General features: G+C 33.0%; 1 pseudogene; it reads left to right on the top strand.

The window, feature by feature from the left end:
- Window positions 1-893: 893 nt before the first annotated feature.
- Window positions 894-10,966, top strand: LOC114029911 (annotated as a pseudogene).
- Window positions 10,967-24,025: the final 13,059 nt, after the last annotated feature.

Genomic DNA, 24,025 nt, shown 5'->3' with positions numbered 1-24,025 from the left:
AATACCTTTAAATAATGACTCTAAACAAATTCTAGAGTGGTAGAACCCACAAGCCTAATCCCTTAAAAAGCGTGAAAATCCCTATAGCTAAAACAATAGGAAATCTATGCATATTCTTACACTGTAAAACATTTGTGCTGTTTAACATTATTACCAAATCCTTCATATTATAGCTCATTCAGTTTCCATAACTCATTCCACTACACTACATAGGATCCTTCTCTACATTGTGTTCTTTATATCTATATGTACTTGTGTATGTCTCTGCTTGTAAGAGTTGTCAATTTCATATTTCAAGATTTTAAAAAAATCAGTTATAATTTGTTTGATGAGTTTTATTATGTCTTTTCACAGATTAGGGAATGAATTATCTTTTTGTTGATCTATTCCTTGTTAACATTAAATAGTACATTAATGTTTATAAAATTACTTTCTCACAATAATCTTAAGATGTATGTTATACAAATATTATTGTCACTATTTTAAAGATGATGAAATTAAGGTAAAGAGAGATTAAGTGACTTTCCTAATTATAGACAACTAGAAAAAGTTATGGCCAGGATTCCAAAATAGTTGAAGATAATTTTTTTTATGAAAAAATATTTGAGTTGACAATTACCCAAGAAGAATAATGTAATTATTTTTAAGCTACTTAAATAAAAGAAGCATGTCTGAACTATAAGCTAAGGCCATACACAAAAAGCTACATGATTGATTTAAACCAATGGCTTATAAGTAAACTGTGTCTTACAAATTCCATTTGAACATTTCATATTACAACAGTATGATACATACTGTATGCTTAGGTCAAATATTTGAGTAATATGATAATTTGTTGTGAGGGACTGTCTGATATTGGCAGCCCCACGTTGGGCGCCACTTATACTGGCCGCATGCCGACCTTCTGCCAGCCGTACGCCGGTACCCACTTCTCTTATAAGAAGCACACTACCAGAGTCTTACCCACACCCGGGTCTTCGGTCCTCAGCCGGATCACCACACAGAGAGGAGCCATCGGGAGGCACCAACACCAGAGCTTTATTCAGAGGCCAACACAGCAAGCCATCATAGCAAGCCCAAGCAGCAAGGCCAGAGCAACAGGGCAGGAGCCAGGACAGCACACGTGTGATCTGACCACGCTTGTTCCTAAAAACCTACTTAGCCCCTCCTCCCCAGCCCGCTTACTAGCCAATGATTGTAGGGTCAGATACCGGAAGGGGCTGTCTGAGTTTAGCACACCAAGGGGGAGGCAGTGATGTAGGAAGCCAGGATTGGATATAGGAAGGAGGCATCTGGGAATGACGCATAGACAAGAGTACGTGACCTAGGAAGTCAGACTCAGGAGGGGTCTGGGTCAGTGCTGCACAAAGGGACCCAGGAAGTCAGGAAGGTCACAAGAGGCATCTGGGGATGACGTCGCATATAGGGAGGGGACTAAGCAGAGGGAACTCAGTCCTCTGCTGTCCCACTCCCACGTGGCACCGCCCCTTGCCTCAGGAGCTCAAGCTCCGACTACTTCCTTGTACCCAGCTTATCTCACAAAGCTCTGCCCAATTGCCTCAGGGCTTCTCCATATCCAGCCCATCCCAGTTCACCACGACTCTGCCTACCACAGCCCCTGCCTCGACTTCCAAAATACCCAGATCTTACCCTACCCTTGCCACAGTGCTCAACCTGGTAGCTGCCAACATCAGACAGTCCCTCACAATTTGTAATATAAAAATATTGGCTATTATTTATGAATAGTGATTTTCAAAATCCACATCATAGACAATACTATTTCTTCTGTCTTTCTTTCCTAAGTAGTTCAAAATGAAAATAGTGAATTATTAACTTTGACTTGTCTTAGTTTTTGGTAACATATCAAAAATGAGACTTTCATACGCATTTTTTTTCAGTGGAAAATATCTGGTGAAATAAAATTTAGAACAAAAATATGTTACATATCTTACATTAAAAATTCAGATGTTGAATTTGTGAACAGGTGTTGACCTTGGGAAAAGAAAAACTCTAAAATAGAAAAATCAGAGGCCTCATTTTGAAATTTCAATGCTGTTAAAAAATAAAAAGTTCTTTTCAATTTAATTACTTAACAAAGTCTGAAATTCCTAATTTTTGTATATAATATGGTCACACTGAGATTACTTTCAAAAATAATTCACATAGCATGTCATAAATTCTCTCAAAGCATAATTTATTCTTTAGGAATAAGTTTATATTGATATTTCTGAGACTTGGTTTTTTGACATCTAATAGTCAAGCTATATTTTAAAGGACACAATCACATATTTAAAATGTTTCCCCAAACTAATTTTTATTTTGTTTTCTTAAAAAAAAAGAATGCATTCCATTCTTATTCTCAGTCTTCCCATATACAAAGAAAATCATAAAGCTTTATGCATTCTACCTAATGGGATAATTGTGAGAGGAAATGATCCAACCATTCTGAAGAACAATTTGGAAGTATGACCAAATAGCTATAAAACTTTACATCATCTTTGATCAGCCAACACTATTACTAAGTCTGTATCCCAAAGAGATTCTTAAAAAGGGTGGAGGAAAGACCTATTTGTACAAAAAATTTTTATAGCATGATTTTGGGATTTTTGGCAGCAAAGAATTGGAAATTGAGGGGATGTCCAGCAATTGGGGAATGGCTGAACAAATTGTGGAATATGATTGTAATGGAATACTATTGTGCTGTAAGAAATAACGATCAGGATAATTTTTAAAAAAACTTGGAAAGACATGAACTGGTTCAAAGTAAAGTGAGCAAAACCAGAATTTTTGCACAGTAACATCAATATTGTACAATGGTCAACTATGCATAATAGCTATTCTCAGCAATACAATGATCCAAGACAGTTCCAAAGCACCCACCTCCAGAGAAAGAACTGATGGAATCTAAATGCAGAACTAACAATGCATTTTGTTTTTGCTTTCTTTATTTTTTCATGTTTTGGTCTGTGTAGGAGAGAGTGTAGAGAGAAAACAAAAAGGTGTCACAGAGAAACTTGAAGTATACCTATAAGTAGGGGTTGGGATTTTAATGCTAATCATATAAAAGTGGGTCAGAAGAAATAGGCTGAAAGGAAGAAGAAGCAGGAGATAGTTATATCATGAAAGCAGAGGAAGGATAAAGTGTTCAGGGAAATGCATGTTTAACAGCTGAAAATTCAATAAATATGAGGATTGAGAAAAATAAAATATTATATTTTGAAAGTGTGATTGATGGTACTTGTGGAGAAGTCTTTGTCTTGTGTTGAAGTCTGAGACAGTTTTAAAATGTATTGGAAAGTGAATGGGAGGTGAGGAAAAGGAAGCAATTATCACATACAAATATTGTAGCCATTTCTGTTCCCTAAAAATATTTTGTATAGGTTTTATTGCTGTGAGGTTGTTTTTTTTATCAGAGATGTTTAATGAAAATATCATCATTCAATAATCCCTTTTCTTATTTTTATCCTTTACTTATCTTTAAAGCAGACTTTTCAGTTCCAAATTCTTTCCCTTTCCTATCCAGTACCCAATCCAAAAAGAAAGCAAAAAAAACAAAACCTAATAAAATTTGCATAGTCTTACAAAACAAATTCCTGCATTAGCCACTTTCTGCCTTTTATTCTTATTGTATTGTTTTCTTCATGCAAAAAGCTTTTTTAATAATATAAAACCGAAGTTGTCTATTTTACTGTTTATCAACTGTATTCCTTGTTTGGTAATTAAACCATCCCTTAACCATAATTCAGAAAGGATCCTCCTCCCATCCTTTTTTATTTATTTATTTTATGATGTTGCAATTTTATATTTGGATTGCTTATAGATTTGGAGGTCATTGTGGCATATATTATAAGATGCCCCTTTACTCTAACATTTATTGCATTTATTACATTGTGGCCATTAAAGTATATGTTTAATATTTGTTTTTTCTGCATTTGTTTGTGATGAATTTAGGCCCCAAGACATAGTAAAGTTTTGTAATGGTAGGAGAGGTGGGGGTTGTTTTGTATTTTTTTTTTGTATTCCTAGCAGCTGATACAATGCCTGAGACAACAAGGGTAATTAATACTTTTTAGCTGAATTGTATTGCATTGGTTCCTTTACCAGCTTCTCCTCACATGGTAAGAGATAAGAGAAGACTTCCATCAGTAGACATATTGCTCTTTCCATTTTTTTTTTCTCTTAGCTCTACAATGTCCAAAGTTCCTAAAAGACTCTAGCCTTACATACTTCCATACCTTAACCATAAGTGTCTAAAAATACCACTTTCTTGTTTGTGCAACATTCTACCCTGGTTTATTCTTTCTGAAGTATATCCTAAACTCTAGATCTTTGCAGATTCTTCACCTCACCTCATTTTCATCTCATTGAAACTTATATTCTCTATATTCCATTCCTTTAGGATTCTGTTCATTGCAAGTTAAAAAAAAACTTGATTAAACCATTCTAATACATTAAAAGATGCAAATGTACTGGACTCTTCTCAACATTCTTTGCTTTATGTAGAAGTCAGTGAATCAGTTGTTATGACTAAAATTGTATATGCTACTCTAGGTATACTTAGACATAAGCATCCTTAGATCAAGAGCTGAAAATATGAATGCTAATATTGTTGGCTTTTGCAAAGCAAATTTTGATTCCTTCACTTAGAGATTTGAGTTTGTCAGTATTTTTTTTGGACAAGGAAGAATAGCATGATGTGCAACCAAATAGCTTCTATGGGACACGTTTTTGTTATTATTATTTTTAAATGAAATAAAATGTGCCAGGTTTTTAATGTGTACCTTTTGTTTTCTCCTAAATTAGATAAGCAATTACATATTGTCTGTAATTTAAAAAAATGTTGACTAAGGTGGTTTTTGATATGGTTTTCTTAAAGACTTTCTAAACTTATCTGTATTGTAAGGATTAAGGCAGGAAGGAGAGAACTTAGTTGATAAATATGATTACCATGGTAAACGTTTTCATCAATATTTAAAACTTGTTCTTATCTATCTATCTCTCTTTTTATAGATAGATAGCCCTTATTATATGTTGAAGTCCTTTAATATGGGAGCAAGAGTTAGACAGGAGACAAAGACTGTAAGCCAGGCACTAAATTATGATTATATTTTTATCAAATTAAGAGTTAACTGGGACAAAAGAGGTCATACATCCCAGTTATCTCATTTTACAGATGGGGATATCAGGACCAAATAGGTAAAGAAAAATAATGTATGAGAAGGTATGCTAAAAAGCATAAAATACAATATGTAAAATAAAAAAATGAGCAAACAAATAAAAAAAGAGCCCAACCATAATAAGCTAATATGGTGACAGGGAAGATCAAGACAGAAACTCAGAAGACAACAATGTCAAAAGAGCTACAAACAAAACCTCAAAGAAAAATGTGAATTCCACACAAGCCCAACAAATTCCTGGAAAAGCTAAAAGATGATTTCAATCAAATAATAGAGGAAAATTGAGAAAAAAAATAAGAACAAAGCAAGAAAATTAATAAAAGACAACAGCTGGGTAAAAGAGGCACAAAAACATCCTGGAGAAATTAACTCATTGGCCAAATTAAAAAAAAAAAAAGAGGAAAAGAGGCTTGTCATGAATGAAATTCTGAGAGACAAAATTCCTGGTATGATTAATCAATTTTTTAGTCAGACCATCAAATTGCCCATAAATTTGGGTTAGTGATCTCTCTTGGTGATCAAAGATTGTAAACTTTAAATATAGTTTTCTTCCTTCTCACAGTACATCATTGGGACTTTCCTTAACAAGATAAAGGCAACCATGACTGGTAGACATTTAATGGAGAGGTGAGTTAAGAGTTCTCAAATGCTTCATTGGGGGGGGTGTAGTCAGATGAAGAAACTGTACTGGTCATGAGACTGAGATACCTCTAAAGATCTAAGCAAGGGAAATAATCCCAAGCAAGATTACTCTAGCTTAGTTTCCCCTTTGTAGATCAGTTCATCCTCGACTTTGATTAGAAAGCAAGGAAAGAAGGGTCACTAGTTGGTAATATGGACTAGCTCCAACTTACTTTTGTGCTCACTGGTTAAACAGAGAGGCCCAGACCAGGCCTTGGGAAGGGACTAGAATGTTATCACTCTCCTTAGCTAGAGTAGGAGAGGTGTCTCTAAAAGCTAGACTGAAAGTTGGGGGTTTTGAAAAAGGAATATTACATTTTAATATTAATAATTTAATGATATAGCATTAAATTAATTTTACTAAAGGTCACTTATGAAAATAACTACTCAAACATTAGAATTAGGCAAGTAAAAGCCAATGACTTCATTAGACATCAAGAAACAATAAAACCAAGTCAAAAGAATAAAAAAAATTAAAAAATGTGAAATATCTTATCAGAAAAAACTGACCTGAAAATTTGATTGAGGAGAGATAATTGAAGGATTGTTAGACTGACTGAAAGACATGATCAAAGATAGAGTCTCCACATCATATTTCAAGAAATTATAAAGGAAATTGACCTAATATCCTTGAACAGGAGGGTAAAATGGAAATAAAAAAAAATATATTGTCTCCTACTGAAAGACATAAAATGAAAATTTCCAGGAATATTAGAGTCAAATTCCAGAGCTCCCAGGGAAAAGAGAAAACACTTCAAACAGCCAGAAAGAAACTATTTAAATACAACAAAGCCACAGTCAGAATAACAAAATTTAGCATCTACCATGTTAAAGCAGCCAAGGGCTTGGAATGTGATATTCTGTAAGGAAAAAAAGCTAGAATTACAAACAAGAATAATTCACACAGGAAAACTGAGTATAATCCTTCAGGGGGAAAATGGCATTTAATAAATGCCAAGTATTCCTTAAAAAAGACCAAAGTAGAATAGAAAATTTGATATTTAAACAGAAGACACAAAAGAATCTTAAAAAACTAAACAAGAAAGAAATCTTAAGGGACTCAATAAGATTAAATTCTTTACATTATCAAATGGAAGATGGTATATGACATTCTAAGACATAATAAGGACAGTTAGAAGGAATCTACATAGAGAGAGCAAGAGAGTAAATTGATTATGAAATGATCTTAAGAAAGATCATAAGATGATTTCAAAAACATGGTTGAGTGAGAAAGAGGGATGCACTGTGAGAAGGGGGGAGGGATAGGAAGAATGGAGAAAATATTTCACATAAAAGACACAAGGAAGAACTTTTATGCTGGAGGAGAAAATGATAGGGGATATGGACAACTCTTGAACCTCATTCTCATTGAAACTGTTTCAAAAAGAGAAGACCATATAAACACACTCATTTGAGTATGGAAATTCAAAGGGGCTACGAGGAGAAACGATAAGAGAAAAAGGGGCGGGACATGAAAAAAGAAAGGCAGATTAAGGGAAGCAGAGTTTTTGTTGTTGTTCAGTCATTTAGTCAGGTCTATATCTTTGTGACCCCATGGACCATAGTATGCTAAGCCTTTCTATCCTCCACTACCTCCCAAAGTCTATTCAAATATCCATTCTTTGCTTCCATGACACTGTCCATTTCATCCTTTGCCATCCTATTCTCCTTTTGCCTTCAGTCTTTCCCTAGGGTCTTTTTCAATTAGTCCTATCTTCTCATTGTGTGGTCAAACTATTTAAGCTTCAGCTTTTGTATTTGACAGTTCAGTGAACAGACTGCCTTGTCATGATGAAGGGGCTTGCATAGCTCAATGAAATTTGAGTTGCACCATGCAGGTTTATCCAAGATAGACAAATCATATTGGAGATTTCTGACAGAAGGTGACCCACTGGAGAAGGAAATGGCCAACCACTCTAGTATCTTGACAAAAAGCAAAAAAATAAAACTCATGAACAGTATTGAAATGATTTTAAAAAAGGAAGCAGTGAGGAAAAAAAACAAACAAACAAGACTTTTGAAAAGGGACAGGGTAAAAAGAGAGAGAGAAAGATAAAACAGAAGAAAACAGCATGGAGGCAAAAGCACAGTAAGTAATCAAAACTATGGATGCTAATGGGATGAATTCACTCATAAAATGGAAGCAGATAAAATAATGGTTTAGCAACTAGAATCCAACAATATGTTATTTACAAGAAACAAACTTGAAAAGAGAGGCACAAAGTTAAATCAAGAGGCTGGAACAATTATGGTTCAGGTGAAATAAAGAATGCAGGAGTAGCAATAATAATCTTCAGACAAAGCAAAGTAAAAATAGACTTAATTAAAAATAAATAAGCCAGAAAATTGCATCTTGTTAAAAGTCATTACTGAAAATGAAGTAATATCAATACTTAATACATTTGCAAAAATTATATAGCATTCAAATTTTTAAAAGGAATAGTTAAATGAGTTATTAGAGGAAATAAAAAGTAAAAACTATATTAGTAGAGGATCCAAAATTTCTTCTTATAGAACTAGATAACCTAACAATAAAATAAATAAATAGAAGATAAGGACATGAACAAAATTTCAGAAAAGACCTCTGAAGAAAATTAAATGAGTATAGAAAAGAGTATGCATTTCCTCAGCTGTAAATGGCACCTTCACAAAAACTGACCACCAATCAAGGCATAAAAACTCATAAACATGTGAAAAAGGAGAAATATTAAATGTGTTCTTTTCAGATCATAATGCAATAAAAATGACTTCGATAAGGGGTCATGGAAATGTTGATTAAAATTAATTGGAAAGTAGATAATCTAATCCTAAAGAATGAGTGGGATGGCAAGCAAAGCAGAATGAGGCAAGACTGTGTGGCCATGGTGGGGAGGAGAGGAAGTGGGAAAAAAGTGGGTTAGGGGGAGCTGGAGAAGGAGGAAGTAGCAAAGTGTCAGGCCATGGGGTTTCTTCTCACTGGTTCTTCAGCCAGAAACAGCTGGAGAACACCTTGAACTACTGTTGTGGGGAGGAAGCAGAAAAGGCGCTCTTGCACTTCCAGGAAGTGGCCAACTTTATCCAAGATACAGGGCAGTGTCTCAGTGTCTCTAAGCTTACAATAAATACTGCAATTGTTTACATGCACAAGTTTTATGTGAACTATTCTTTCACCCATTTTAATAGAAATATAATAGCACCTAATGCAATGTTCTTGGCTGCAAAAGTTGAAGAACAGCCAAGAAAACTTGAACATGTCTTCAAAATCACATATGCCTGTCTTCATCAAGAGCTACTATGGACACAAAGTGTGAAGTATACCTTCAACAGACCCAAGAACTGGTTATACTCGAAACTATAATGCTACAAACTCTGGGTTTTGAGATCACCATTGAACATCCACAAACAGATGCAGTGAAATGTACCCATTTAGTGAGAACAAGCAAGAATTTGTCACAGACATCCTGTTTCACAGCTAACAACAGTCTACATCTTGCTACCTTCTGCCTTCAGTATCAACTAACAGGGATAGAATGTGTATGCATTTATTTTGACTGCAAATGGTCCAATTGGGAGATTCCTGTATCTACCAAAGGAAAACATTGGTGGGAATTTGTGGATCCATCAGTTACTTTAGAATTACTAGATGAATTAACTCAAAAGTTTCTACAAATTTTGGAGATAACTCCTAATAGATTGAAGAAGATATGAAACTGGAGTGGTGATCAGGTGGCTAAAAAACCTAACAGGGATGGACAAGTGTTTGAGACACCGCTTCTTGGTTCATCTCTGGTGTAGAATTCCATTTTAGTAGATAGGTTACTGGTGTGACCACAAATGCAAGCTTTCAAAATCCATCTCCATCAGCAATTCCTGCACCAGTACCTCTGTATTCACGAAATATATCTGTTCAAGATAGTCATAGTCTGATTCTTAAGCAATACTAACAATAGAAATGGCAAGTACCTTATATAGTTTGACATCACACAAGAATTGCCTCAGCATCAAGGAGAAACAAGGACAGAAAAAAATATATTCACAAACAAGAGACTCCAATGTCTAGTAGTCAGTACAATATCAACTTCCAGCAAGGACCTGCTGGGTCATTACATTCAGGATTACATTACAGGTCTGACAAACTGTCTGATCATTCCTCAGTTAAACAAGAATATACTCACAAGTCAGGAAGCAAAAAACATCATGGTCCAGTTTCTGCTACTTCTGTAATAGTTCCTCAGAAAATGTCATTAGATAAATATGGAGAGAAACAAAAGCTAGAAACACTTGAACTGGATGTAAGGGAACACTATGTAGCTGCTCAAGCAGACTAGCCTCACAAAAAAAAAGCACATTTACTTGCAGGCAGCCAGCAACAGTTCTGTAACTTCTCCCACTAAAATGAAAATTCCTACTGCAAATGCAGAGAAACTGAAAAAAAAAAGCATGTTGAATAAAAAAGAAAAGAGCGAATCACTTAAATTGCATATTTTGATTCCCATCACTGATAAAAGTTCTAGTAAAGAAGAACTGAAGATGAAAATAAAGGTTTCTTCCTTGGAAAGACACAGCTCTTCTGATGAAGGCAGTGGAAAAAGGGAGCATTCAACACCACAAAGTGAAGCACAAGAAGCATTCCTCCAACTGCCATCATAGCAGCAGCCACAAGCATTCACATACGGCAGCAGTAGAGGTGGCAGTAAATGTAGTACTGATGGAATACCACCCATGGTTCTGAGAAGTCCCGTTGGCCTGAGTAATGACAGTGGTAATTCCACTAGTTTTAGTGCTGCAAGAAAGAAGTTGCACATCAGTGATGGATCTCACAACCACCACTCCAAAATGAGCAAAATGTTCAAAAGTTAAGGGAGTTCATCTAATTCTTCCTCTTCTGTTAAGCAGTATATATCCTTTCACAATTCTGTTTTTAACCATTCCTTATCCCTTCTTCCCCCTTCACAAACCAGGTCGGGTATGGGCATATCTGTACCCTTGTGAAACTGGAAAAGAAGCCAGTGGAGACCAATGGTCCTGATTCCAATGACAAGGACACCACAAACAGCCAGCGTATGGACTACAAAGACACATTCAACATTCTGGATATGCTGTTAAGTGCCCAAGAAATGAACATGTAATCAATTGTTTAAGTTATTTTTAATTTTTTTTTTTACTTTAAGAATTGTTACAATGAAAACTTCCTGATCTAGCAAAGACAATATCAGCTGCTCTAGCAATTGTTTCAATATATCTATGTGCTGCCTTATCCTTCACTCTGAAAAGAAAAGATTATAGTAAACGAGTCCTATAAATGTTATAAATAGTGTTATAAATAGTGCAATAGCATGGAAGGTGAAAAAATCTCAGTATTTTTACAGTTGCAGCTAAGAACAGTAGAACCAATGACTGCTTTTAGGTGTATAGGATGCCTCAAGCATTATGTATCATTTGAATCCTGATGTCACAGTTGTTGTTGTTGCTGTTGTTGTTGTTATTGTTTAGCTTTTGAATGAGTGTAAATTGTTGCATTTTATGTATTTATGATGTTTGTATGATTTGCATGTTTCAAGAATAAAGGGATAAAACAGTTTACTGACCGCTGTTTACAAGAAAATGGAGAAAAATGTACATACATTTTTGTATGTTTAGATATTACCACAAATACTCAGAAGTGAAGCTGTTTGTAAGTATAACAAAATATACAGAAAAATTCTATTTTATCTTGTGTCAGAGTCCATCAGTAATCTTAAAAAAAAGTGGCACTTCATCACATTAATTTTTAACTATAGACATTTTGGAGAGCTGCTGAAGGGTCAATTCACTGCTGAGTGTGTAGCCGATGCTATGGATGGTCAAACATACCTAATTGTGAGGAATTGAATTGATGCCTTCATGAATTATTATGACCAGATTGGCCATTAAAAAGGTCCCTAGTTTTCTGAAGGAAAAAAAGGAGTATAAATAATGTTTACATAAAAAAAGAATGAATGGGTCAAAGAACAAATCATAGAAACAATCAAAAATTTCATTAAAGATTATGAAAACTATGAGAAAAGACACCAAAATTTTTGGAATGCAGTCAAAGCAGTACTTAGAAGAAAGTTTTAATCTCTGAAAATGTACATCAATAGAAGAGAGAAATAGTAGATTAATCATATGAGCATGCAACAAAAAAAATTATAAAATGAACTAATTAAAAATCACCAATTAAATGGACATCCTGAAAATCAAAGGAGACAATAATAAAATTGAAAATTAAAAAAAATAAAATAATAAAACTAGGATCTAATTTTATGGCAAAATTATAAAATAGATAAACTATTATATAATTTTATTTTAAAAAAAGAAAACCAAATTACTAGTATCAAAATTAAAAAGTATGAATATGGCACCAATGCAGATAAAATTAAAGCAATTAATTATTAGATTTTTGTCCAATTCAGTGCCAGTAAAATTGACAATTTAAGTGAAATAGATGAATACTTTTAAAAATATGAATTGCCTAGATGAAGAAATAAAATATTTAAATAATTCTATCTTATAAAAAGAAATTGAACAACTGATCAATGTGCTCACTAAGAAAAAAATCTCTAGGACAAGATGGATTCAAAAATAAATTCTAAAAAACATTTAAGGAACAATTTATTCTATGCTATATAAACTATTTTTAAATAGTAAATAAAGAGTCCTAGCAAATCCCTTTGATAGATAAATATGGTGATGATATCTAAACCAAGGAGAACAAGAGTAGAGAAAAAATATAGACCAATTAACTACCTGAATGAATATTTTGTAAAAATCTTAAATAAAGTAATAGAAAGGATATTATAGCAATATATCACAAAAAACATACAATAGGACCAGGTGAAATTTGTATTAGGAATGCATGGCTGGTGAAATATTAGGAAAATTATAAGCATAATTGACCATATCAATAACAAAACCACCAGAAATCATATGATTATCTCAATAGATGCAGAAAAAGCCTTTGAGAGCATACAATATTCATTCCCATTAAAAATGCTAGAGAGAATAAGAATAAAAGGAGTTTAACTTAAAATGATAAGTAATATTTATCTAAAACCATCAGCAAGCATTATCTGCAATAGGAATAAGTTAGAAGCCTTCCCAATACAATTGCAGTGAAGCAAGGATACCCATCATCACCTCTGTTATTCAGTATTGTACTAGTAATGCTAGATATAGCAATGAGATGAAAAAGAAATTGATGCAATAATTGTGGGCAATAAGAAAACCAAACCATCATGCCTTGCAGATGATATGTTAGTATACTTAGATAATCAACTAAAAAACTAGTTAAAAATGAACAGCTTTAGCAAAGTTGCGAGATATAAATTAACATACATAAATTATAAACATTTCTACATATTATCAAACAAATACAGCAGGAAGAGATAGAAAATTCAACTTAGAACAACTGCAGACATCATAAAATACTTGGTTGTCTATCTGCCAAGTCAAACCCAGGGATTATATGAACACAATTACAAAACATTTTTCATAGAAATAAAGGCAGATCTAAACAATGGGAGAAATAGTAATTACTCTTGAGTAGGCTGAGCAAATATAAAAATGACTATTTGACCTAAATTAATTTATTTATTCAGTGCCATACCGATCAAACTGTCAAAGAATTATTTTACAGATTTGGAAAAAAATAATAAAATTCATCTGGAAGAGCAAAGTTCAAGAATATCAAGGGAATCAATAAAAAAAAATGTGAAGGAAGGAGGCTGACCAGTACCAAATTTCAAAATATGTTACAAAGCAGTAATAATAGAAATAAAATCTGGTACTGACTAAGAAATAGTGTGGTAGATCAAAAGAACAGATTAGGCAAACAATACACAGTAGCAAATTACCATAATGACAAATGTTTGATAAACATAAAGATACAATCATAATTCTACAAAAATTTCTGGGAAAACCTCATGGCAGTTTGGAAGAAACTAAGCGTAGACCAGTATCTCACCTCATATAACAATATAAGATCAAAATGGAGAAATTATTTAGACATAAAGTGTGATATCATAAGTAAATAAGGGAATATGGAAAAAATTTACCTTTCAAATCTATGAAAAGGGAAAAATTTAGGTCTGAATAAGGTATAGAGAAGATCACAGAAAGTAAAATGGACAATTTTAATTACAGGAAATTAAAAGGTTTTTGCACAAACAAAATCAATCATCATAAATTAGAAGGAAAGCACAAATTTGGAGGGAGGGAAATTTACAGCAAGTTTTTTTCCTCTAATAAAGGCCCCATTTCCCAAATACATATGGAACTTCATCAAATTTATAAAAATCACAGCCATTCAAAATTTAGAAATGATCAAAGGATATGAACAGGCAGTTTTCAGGAAAATAAATCAAAGCTATCAACAGTCATATGAAAAAGTGTTCTGAATCACTATTGTTTTGAGAAATGAAAATTAAAACAACTATGAGATAATACCTCACACCTTTCAGATTGGTTAACATGAAAAAAAGAAAAATGATAAATTCTGGAAGGTATGTGGAAAATACACTAATACAATCTTGGTGGAGATATGAACTGGTCCAACTATTCTGGAGAATGAATTTGAACTGTTCCCAAAGTGCCACAGTATTTTGCATGCCAGGGTCTGTAGCCCAAAGAGATCAAAGTAAAGGGGAAAGACTCCGTATGTACAGAAATAGTTAAAGCAGCTATTGTTGTTGTGGCGAGAAATTAGGCATCGAGGAGATTTCTATCAATTAGGAAATGGCTGAACAATTTATGGCATATGATTTTAATGGAATATTATTGAGCTATAAGAAATGATGAGCAGGATGGTTTCAGAAAAACCTGGAAAGACTTACATGAACTGATGCAAAGTAAAGTGAGCAGAACCAAGAGGGCATTGTACTTAGTAATAAGAATATTGTAACAATAATCAATTGTGAAAGATTTAGCTATTCTGATCAATACAATGATCCAAGACAATTCCAAAGGACCCATGATGAAAAATGATGTCCTAATCCAGAGAGAGAGACAGAGACAGAGAGAGAGAGAGAAAGAGATCTGATGAACTTGTAGTGCAAATTGAGGTATACTCTTCTTCATTCTTTATGTATTACTTTTTTTTACTTTTATTGTAGAATATTTTCTTGGGTTTTCTGTAATGTAATATGGACATGTGCTTTGCATGATTTCACACATAAAATTGATATCATATTGATTGAAGGGTGATGGGAAAAAGAGGGAGAAAATTTGTAAGCAATTTTTAAATGAATGTTAGAAATTAATAAAATAAAATTATATGAATGCATTATATATGTAATATTATAACATCAATTTTCATATATTAGAAGATAATCATTTATGGAAAGCAATTCTTCCCTACCATGATGGATGTGTCCTAATTACTGAATAATCAGTTAGTACAAAATGATCAGATCTATTGTTCATAAGGCAATTAATTTTCTGATAATTATGTTATATACTGTTGACTCATATCTCTATATAACTCTGGTCATTGTCCTTAGAAAGTAATGATAGAGTTTACTTAATTATCATCTTCAAATAAAAATTCTTTATTACCTTAAAAACTATATTTCACCTCTACTTTAGTAAACTTAATTTCTCACTTCTTCCAAATAAATTAAAATTAATTTTAAATAAATATTTAATAATAATAAGTATTAACAAACATTTATGATTCCATTTGTTACTCATTACTTTGGTTCTGGGAATATGAAGGCAAATTAGCATATATTTAAAGTTAAAGCGGTCTTAAATATTACCTGGTGTCATTTCCTCATTAAGAGGTAACAAATGGAAACCCAAAGATATTGAAGGACTTGTTCAAAATAACAGAGGTAGTAAGGAGTTGAAAAGATAAACAACCCAATATGTCATTGGAAAACTATGGCATAGTTCTAAAGGAAAAATAAATTTGAATTTCATTCAATTTACATGGCACTAGTAAGTCTTCATATTCATTTAACTAATGGGAATGCCTGGTGATTTTTCCATTCTTTTATGGAAAACACATAATGTTCCTTTCTAGGAATGTTTCTGAAAAAATACAAAGTGTTATTTTATTCAGTTTATAAGTAGGTGGCTTCAGGCTATTCACTTGTAAAATAAATGATATGTAGCAGATGTATACATCATAAACCTATTTACTGGTTTCTTTGTTTGGGGAAATTATAAAAAAGGAAATCCCATACAAATCCTCTAACTGGAAGCATAATAACAAACAATAAAAAAAAATTCTAATGTTACTCATCCTAGCACTTACCACATCCATAAAATCCCTTTCTATCCTTTGATCCTTCATCATTTCTGTGCCCTCATGCACATACACACACGCACACACACACACACACTCATGCAATCACCTGTTCACACATACACATGTACACAGGCAAGCAAAGACTCAGAAAAAAATAAAAAACACCAAATAACTAATAATTCACCTGAATTGGTGCTGAAGGTTAATGGGGGCAGAACATATAAATCAAAGTGGTTTAAGATAATATGTCACCAAATAGAAGTTCTTACCAGACTATTTCTACCCTTTCCCCCACACCCAACCACCTACTGAGTTACAGGGAAGGCAGATACCCTAGTTCCACCCCACCTTCAGTTTTGTTTGCTTTTTCAGAGTACAAAAGATTAGCAATAGATTCCACATATATGTAATAATAATAATGTAATATATGTAATAATAATGATAATAATAATAATATTAATAACATGTAATAATAATAGGGATGTAATGCCAGAAGACTTGAATTTATTTAAATTTGACTCTGACACTTATTACTTATTTGAGTTTGGATAAATTATTGACTAAATTGAGCCATGGTTTCCTCAAAAATAAAATGAAAACAATGATATTTGGACTTCTTGTAAATGAAAATGATAAAGATCCTTTGTCCCTGCCAATCTACCATCCTGTAGGGTTTCAAGATTGTTGTAGTTTGGTAATAGGGATGCTGAAGAGAGAAGCTGGTAACAGGCAATAAAGAGCTAATGGATGTGTGACTTATGAGAGAGGAGGAGAGGCAGGATAATGTGGAAAAGGGAGTAGAACAAATATAGATAGCAACTGATTATAGGTTGATGAACTAAATTGCTCAAAGGTTGAGAGTAAAGAGGAATGGAGGATGCTCCTTATATTTAACTTACTGGTTGTTGGGCATGCATCTCATCGATCTTTCATTCCATTACTAGCTCCTAGAATTCTAGATTTATATTGTACCATTTCATTTTGAGGTCTGTTTTAAGAAACAATTTTAGAGCAATGAAGGGGATAAACTTATACCAATATAAAAGTTACATAATAAATATTCTGTGAAATTGAAACTGAAATATCATAAAACCATACAATATGCATCTTATACTTTCAACTTGTGCATGAACCCCACTCCACAAAATCTATTACATTATCGGTGTAGAGAACTCTCAGTAACCCTCAGAGTTGTTTGGGTTCTGAAATGTTTAAATGACTTATTCAGGGTAATAGAGACACTATGTGTCAGAGGTCAGATTTGAATCCAGATCATCCTGAAGGTAAGTTTGGTTCTCTTATCTATTTTGCCACAGGGTTTATAAATGTGGCTTCAGTAGCAAAGAACAGAACTACTGACATAGTCCACATTAAAGAAAGGAAATACTGAGAAAGCCACCAGAGATACCAAAATGGAGAAGTAGTGTGGAAAAATGCCTGACACTGTAGAGTGAGACCATAAGCAGTGGATTCAGGTCTGAGTTACAATTGACCCGGGGTTATTGTTGAGGAGGGTGAGACAAATATTATATATGAGATTATAGTGTTGCAAAATGAGGAGTGTTTACAATTTCTTTATTGACTGGAGCTGTGAGTGGTTTCCCATGGTTACCACTGGGCTGATCGATGAAATTTATTTTCCAGTGTTCTATGCAGAAGCACATGCTCAAAGAAGTATGATAAACCCAATGAAGAAAGCTGAGTTTCCAATACTATAGTATTCTTTGGCAAAAGAGCTTCATGTATTTGTATCCAGTAAATTAGCAGGTGGTCGTGCCTGTTAAAAAAAAAGAAAAGAAAAAGGCTTTCTCCATTTAATAGCTCATACATTTAGGTAGCCAAGCTAAAATAACTTTGTACACAGAATTCTGATTAAAATCTTTAAATCATTTCTGCTCCAACAGGCTTGATAACTAGTTTTGCAATTTAGTGTCTGTCTTGGTTATGTTCCCAGCAGGTTATTAACAATTAATTAGCAATACTTCTCAAATGCTATCAGTGCAAGCCTACTAATTGCGGGGAAAGAAAATGGAATTTCCCTTTGTAAATAAATTGCAATCTTGATAATTTGTTTTAGATAAGTCACTATATATTTTACTTATATTTTTGTTTTTGTAAGTTAGATTTATAACCAGGAGGCATAAATAGTATTTATGAGCCTTGAATGAAGCCATTTAAATGTTATATGATAGATATTAGATACAATTATTTCTCTTTTGATCACACCTCCTCATTCTTTCCCTGTCTTACATTTTATTCCACAGCAACATGTCTATTCATTTAGTTTCTGATTTGCAGGCGAAGCTTTGCAGGAGTCCAGTGTAGATTAGCAATTATAAGTGCATAGTGAGTCTCAAAATTCAAACTACTTTCAAAAACAATAACATTGTTAAAGATACATGTTCTGTCAACATTGTAAGAAGTATAATTTACAATTTTGTTAAATTGTATTTTTTTTCTATTTTTATTCTCCAATATCCCCTTTTGTTATTGCAATGCCATCATTTTATTGCCACCTTGGCTAAGGAACTGAGGCAGTAATCATCAGAAAGTCAACTCCCCCAGATGAAATCTTCTATAGAGGCAATCCTTTAAAGATTAAAAAAAAAAAAACCCTCAGTCATACATCTGCCTTTGTAATGATAATGGCGGGGTGACCCAAATAAAGACAGGATGTTTTTAAAGTTATCTACGAGCATTTCTCTTAATGTGAGATACTAATGCAACAAACTATTTTGTTTGTATCTTTTTTTTATCCATGACATAAAAAGCTTTGCACCTAGTAGACACCTTTAAAATTTTTCTAATTGAATGAAGTGATTCATGTCTAGACATAATCCTAGAGAAGAGTTTATTAACCATTTTGTGTATCTAAAATGCCTTTGGCAATCTGGTAAATCCTATAAATCCTTTCTCAAAATAATCTTTTAAAAATTGAAGAAAATTCTAAATTACTTTTAAAATTATTTTATTTCATAAAATATTTTCCAATTACATGTAAAAACTTAATAGTTATTGAACTTTTGAGTTCCAAATTCTTTCCCTCTCTCTCTTTTCTCCTTAAATCCTTGAAAAGGCCAGCACTTTGACATTGATTATACACAGGAGATCTTGCAAAACATATGTCCATGTTAGCCATGTTGCAAAAGAAAAGGCAAACAAAATAAAATAATAAAAAGAAGGAAAAGAAAAAAAGAAGTATGCTCCAATCTGCATTCAGAGTTCATCAGTTCTCCTTCTGAAGTTGGATAGCTTTTTTGACCATTGGTGCTTTGGAATTCTCTTGGATGATTGTCTTGCAAAATCTTGCAAAGTAGATAATCTTTACAATATTGATGTTACTGTGCATAATGATTTCCCAGTTCCTCTACTTTCACTTTGCATCAGTTCAAATAGGTCTTGCCATGTTTGTTTGATTTTTTTTCCTGAAAGTGTTCCACTCACAATTTCTTATAGTACAATAATACTCCATCATAATCATATAGTACAATTTGTTCATCCATTTCCCAATTGATATGCCTTTGATTTCCAATTCTTTGCCACCACAAAAGAGCTGCTAAAATATTTTTGCACAAATAGTTCTTTTTTCCCATTTTATTTGATCTCTTTGGGATACAGGTGTTATTGCTGGGTCAAGAGTTCTGCACAAATTTATAGCCCTTTGAGCATAGTCCTAAATTGTTCTCCATAGTCTCTAAATTGTTGGACTAGTTAGCAACTTTACCACAGTACATTAGTGTCCCAATCTTGACACAACCTCTCCAGCATTGGTCATTTTTCTTTTGTGTCATATTATCCACACTGATAAGTGTGAAGTGGTATCTCAAAAATGTTTTAATTTGCATTTCCTTAATCAGTAGTGATTTAAAGCATTTTTATGTCACCACTGATAACTTTGTTTTGTTTTGTTTTTTTGTTTCTTTTTTTGTCTGCGTCTGAAAACTGCCTATTCATGTCCAGTGACCATTTATCAACTAGGCAATGGCCCTCATTTTTATAAATTTGGCTCAGATCCCTATATTTTCTTTAAGAATTTGTTCCCCCATCCCTATCTTTCTTTTTTAAATAATATTTTATTTAATTTTAAACAGTTTTTAAAGTTTTGATTTCCAAATTCTATTCCCCTCTCCCCTCTCCCCTCCCTGAAAAAGTAAGCAATCCAATATAGGTTACAAACATGCAATCATATAAAACATTTGTATATAAATTATTTTGTACAAGAAGATTCAAACAAGAAAGAAAGAGAGAAAGGAAGGAAGAGAGAAAGAGACTGAAAGAAAGAAAGAAAAACAAAGAGGAAAAATAATATGCTGCAGTCTATATTCAGTCTATCATTTCTTTCTCTGGAGGCAGCATGTTTCACCATGAGTCCTTTGGGATTGTGTTGGATCATTGTATTATTGAGAATAACTAAGTCATCCACAATTCTTCATTGTACAGTATTGTTGTTACTGTATATTACATTCTTTGGGTTCTGCTCAGTTCATTTTGCATCAACTCATGTAAGTCTTCCAAGGTGTTTTTTTTTCTGAAATCATCCTGCTTGTCATTTCTTATAGCACAATAATATTCCATCACAATCATATACCATGGCTTGTTCAGCCATTCCTCAATTTGATGTTCATCCCCTGGACCAATTCTTAGTCACCACCACAAAAAAAGAGCTACCAAAAATATGTTTGCGCAAATATTTCCTTTTTCCCTTTTTTGATCACTTTGGGATGCAGATCTAGTAGTAGTGTTGCTGGATCAAAGAGTATTCAAGGTTTTATAGTCCTTTGGGTATAGTTCCTAAGTGCTCTCCAGAGTGGTTAGATCAGTTTACAACTCTACCAATAGTACGTTAAGTGTCCCAGTTTTCCTACATTTCCTCCAACATTTATCACCTTCCTTTTTTTTGTCTTATTAGCCAATCTAATTGGTGTGAAGTGGTACCTCACAGTTGTTTTATTTGTGTTTCTCTAATTAATAGTGATTTAGAGCATTTCTTTCTGATATGGCTATAGATAACTTTGGTTGCTTTATCTGAAAACTGTCTGTTCTTATCCTTTGACCATTTGCCAATTTGTGAATGTTGTATTCTTATAAATTTGACTTCATTTTCTATGTATTTGAGAAATGAGGCCTTTATCAGAGATACTTGCTGCAAAAACATTTTCCCAGTCTTCTGCTTTCCTTCTAATTTTGGTTGCATTGGCTTTGTTTTGAGAGAATTGGCAATTTCTCTCATATTAGTAACCAATTATGGAATTAGGATTAACCTTTTTCCTTCTTATTTCCTCATTCAGAAATCAGCCCCTTTAGATTATTCAGTCAGTCTTCGAAGGACATTGTTGATAGATTTGCCCAAATCCTCTGGGTACATGCTTCTCAATCTTATGTAGTATTGAATCTCTCTCAATTAGAAGACCTTACAAACAGAAACCAGCTTAGGAGAATTCTTTCCCTTAGGAAATAAGTCCCTGTGCTTGGAACTTTCTGTTGAAATTTAGGGTGACCCAGCTTATGAAGGGGAAAAGCTAATGTGGTTTGTCCAGATACTAGATCCAGCTGATTCTCATTACTGAATCATGTTCTTAGCAGGAGGAGCTGAAGACTTTTTGCCCACCTTCTCATTAATTTGTCTACCCTCTGATTGATTTCCGCACTCAGTTACACCCCCTTTTCTAAAGGTTTTTTTTAAGTATTTCCAGGGGGCATTTTTGGCTCTTGAGAGGGCCACTGACCATATTTTATTAATTATTTGTTAACCGTAATTCATAAATTCATTATTAATTACCCATAAATTATTCATCACAGCTTGTGAAAAAATATTTTAATTTTATATATTCAAAATTATCCACTTTACATTTCATAATTGTTCTCTATCTCTTGTTTGCTCATAGATTCTTCCTTTATCCATAGATCTGACGGGTAAACTATTCCATGCTCTTCTACTTTACTTATGGTATCACTCCTTATGTGTAAATCATGTACCTATTTCAAACCTGTCTTGGTATACAGTGTGAGATTTTGTTCTATGCCTTACTTCTGCCATACTGTTTTCTAATTTTCCCAGAAGTTTTATCAAATAATGAATTTTCATCCCAAAAGCTTGGATGTTAGAGTTTATCATATACTAGATTGATATGGATATTGACTATGATGTATTGCATTCCTAATCTGTTGCACTGATGCACCACTGTGTTTCTTACTCAATCTTATACCAGATTGTTTTTGATAATTGATGTTTTATTATATAGTTTGACGTCTGGTAGAGTAGACCATCTTCCTTCACATTCTTTTTAATTTATTACAGTGATAGTCTATAATTTATTACCTTGATAGCTCTATAATTTTTGGTCATTTTATTGTTATTGTACTAAATAAATAACTCATTTTAGGTAGAATTGTAATTTTTTATTATATTGGCTCAGCCTACTGAGCAGAAGTAATTAATATTTTTTACCAATTGTTCAGATTTGACTTTATTTGTTTCAAAAGTGTGCTGTGATTTTGTTCATATAAATCCTGGGTTTGTCTTGGCAGATAGACTCTCAAGTATTTTTTGTTGCCTACAATTATTTTAAATGGAATTTTTCTTTCTATCTCTTGCTGCTGGACTTTGTTGGTAATATATAGAAATGTTAATAATTTATGTGGGTTTATTTTGTATCCTGCAACTTTGCTAAAGTTGTTAATTATTTCAAGTGCTTTTTATCTGATTATCTAGGATTCTGTAAGTAGATCATATCATCTGCAAAGAGTGATAGTTTTGTCTCCTCATTGCTTATTCTAATTCTTTCCATTTATTTTTCTTCTTGTATTGTTATAGCTAATAGTTCTTGTTCAATATTGAATAACAGAGGTGATAATGAGTATCCTTGTTTCACCCCAATCTTATTGCAAAGGATTCTAGTTTATCCCTATTACAGATAATGCTTGCTAATGGTTTCAGATAAATATTATTTGCCATTTTAAGGTAAATTCCATTTATTCTATGCTTTCTAGTATTTTTAATCGGAATAAGTGTTTGTATTTTGTCAAAGGCTTTTTCTGCATCAATTAGATAATCATATGATTTCTGTTGGTTTTGTTACTGATATGGTCAATTATGCTGATAGTTTTCCTAATATTGATCCAACCCTGCATTCCTGGCATAAATCCCACCTGGTCATAGTGTATGATCTTGGTCATATATTGTTATAATGTCCCTGCTAGTATTTTACTTAAAAATTGTGCCTAAATATTCGTTAGGGAAATTGGTCTATAATTTTCTCTCTCTTTTTTTTGGCTCTTCCTGGTTAAATATTTCACAATTTCTTTTATTTTTTTCATTCTTTTAACTTTGCTTTAAAGTTTCTTTATGGCATGGAGTCATTGGTTTCCACTTGCCCAATTATAATTTTTAATAAATTATTTGTTTTTAAATGAAATTATTTTTACCTCTTTGTCCATTTGGTCAATTTCTAAGAATTATTTTCTTCAGTAATTTTTGTGCCTCTTTTACTAGTTGTTAACTACCTTTTCATAATTTTCTTCATTTGCTTTTATTTCTTTGTCTCATTTTTTCCTCTGCCACTCTTATTTGATGTTGAAAATCAGCTTTTTTTTTAATCTATCAAGGCAATCTTGTTGGTTTGGGGTCCAATTTGTACCTATTTTGACTTCATTGGTCTTCTTCTGAGTTTGTTCTTGCTCTTCCCTGTCACCATAGTAGTTTGCTTGTTTGTTTGTTTGTTTTTAATGATCAGGTTCTTTCCCTGTTGTTTGCTCATTTTTCTACCCTGTTAATTAGTTTGGAACTTTTTTTTTAGTGTTAGGCTCTGTTTTCAATATGTGGAAGTTGGTGCTGGGGGCTGTTTCTTAAGGTTCAGACTTCTTCTTCTTCATCTTCTTCTTCTTCTTCTTCTTCTTCTTCTTCTTCTTCTTCTTCTTC

This window comes from Vombatus ursinus, unplaced genomic scaffold (assembly GCF_900497805.2).
Source record: "Vombatus ursinus unplaced genomic scaffold, bare-nosed wombat genome assembly UNPS02014942.1, whole genome shotgun sequence".
Lineage (NCBI taxonomy): Eukaryota > Metazoa > Chordata > Mammalia > Diprotodontia > Vombatidae > Vombatus > Vombatus ursinus.
Note: the sequence above shows the minus strand (reverse complement) of the source record. Positions and strands in the feature narration are given on the sequence as shown.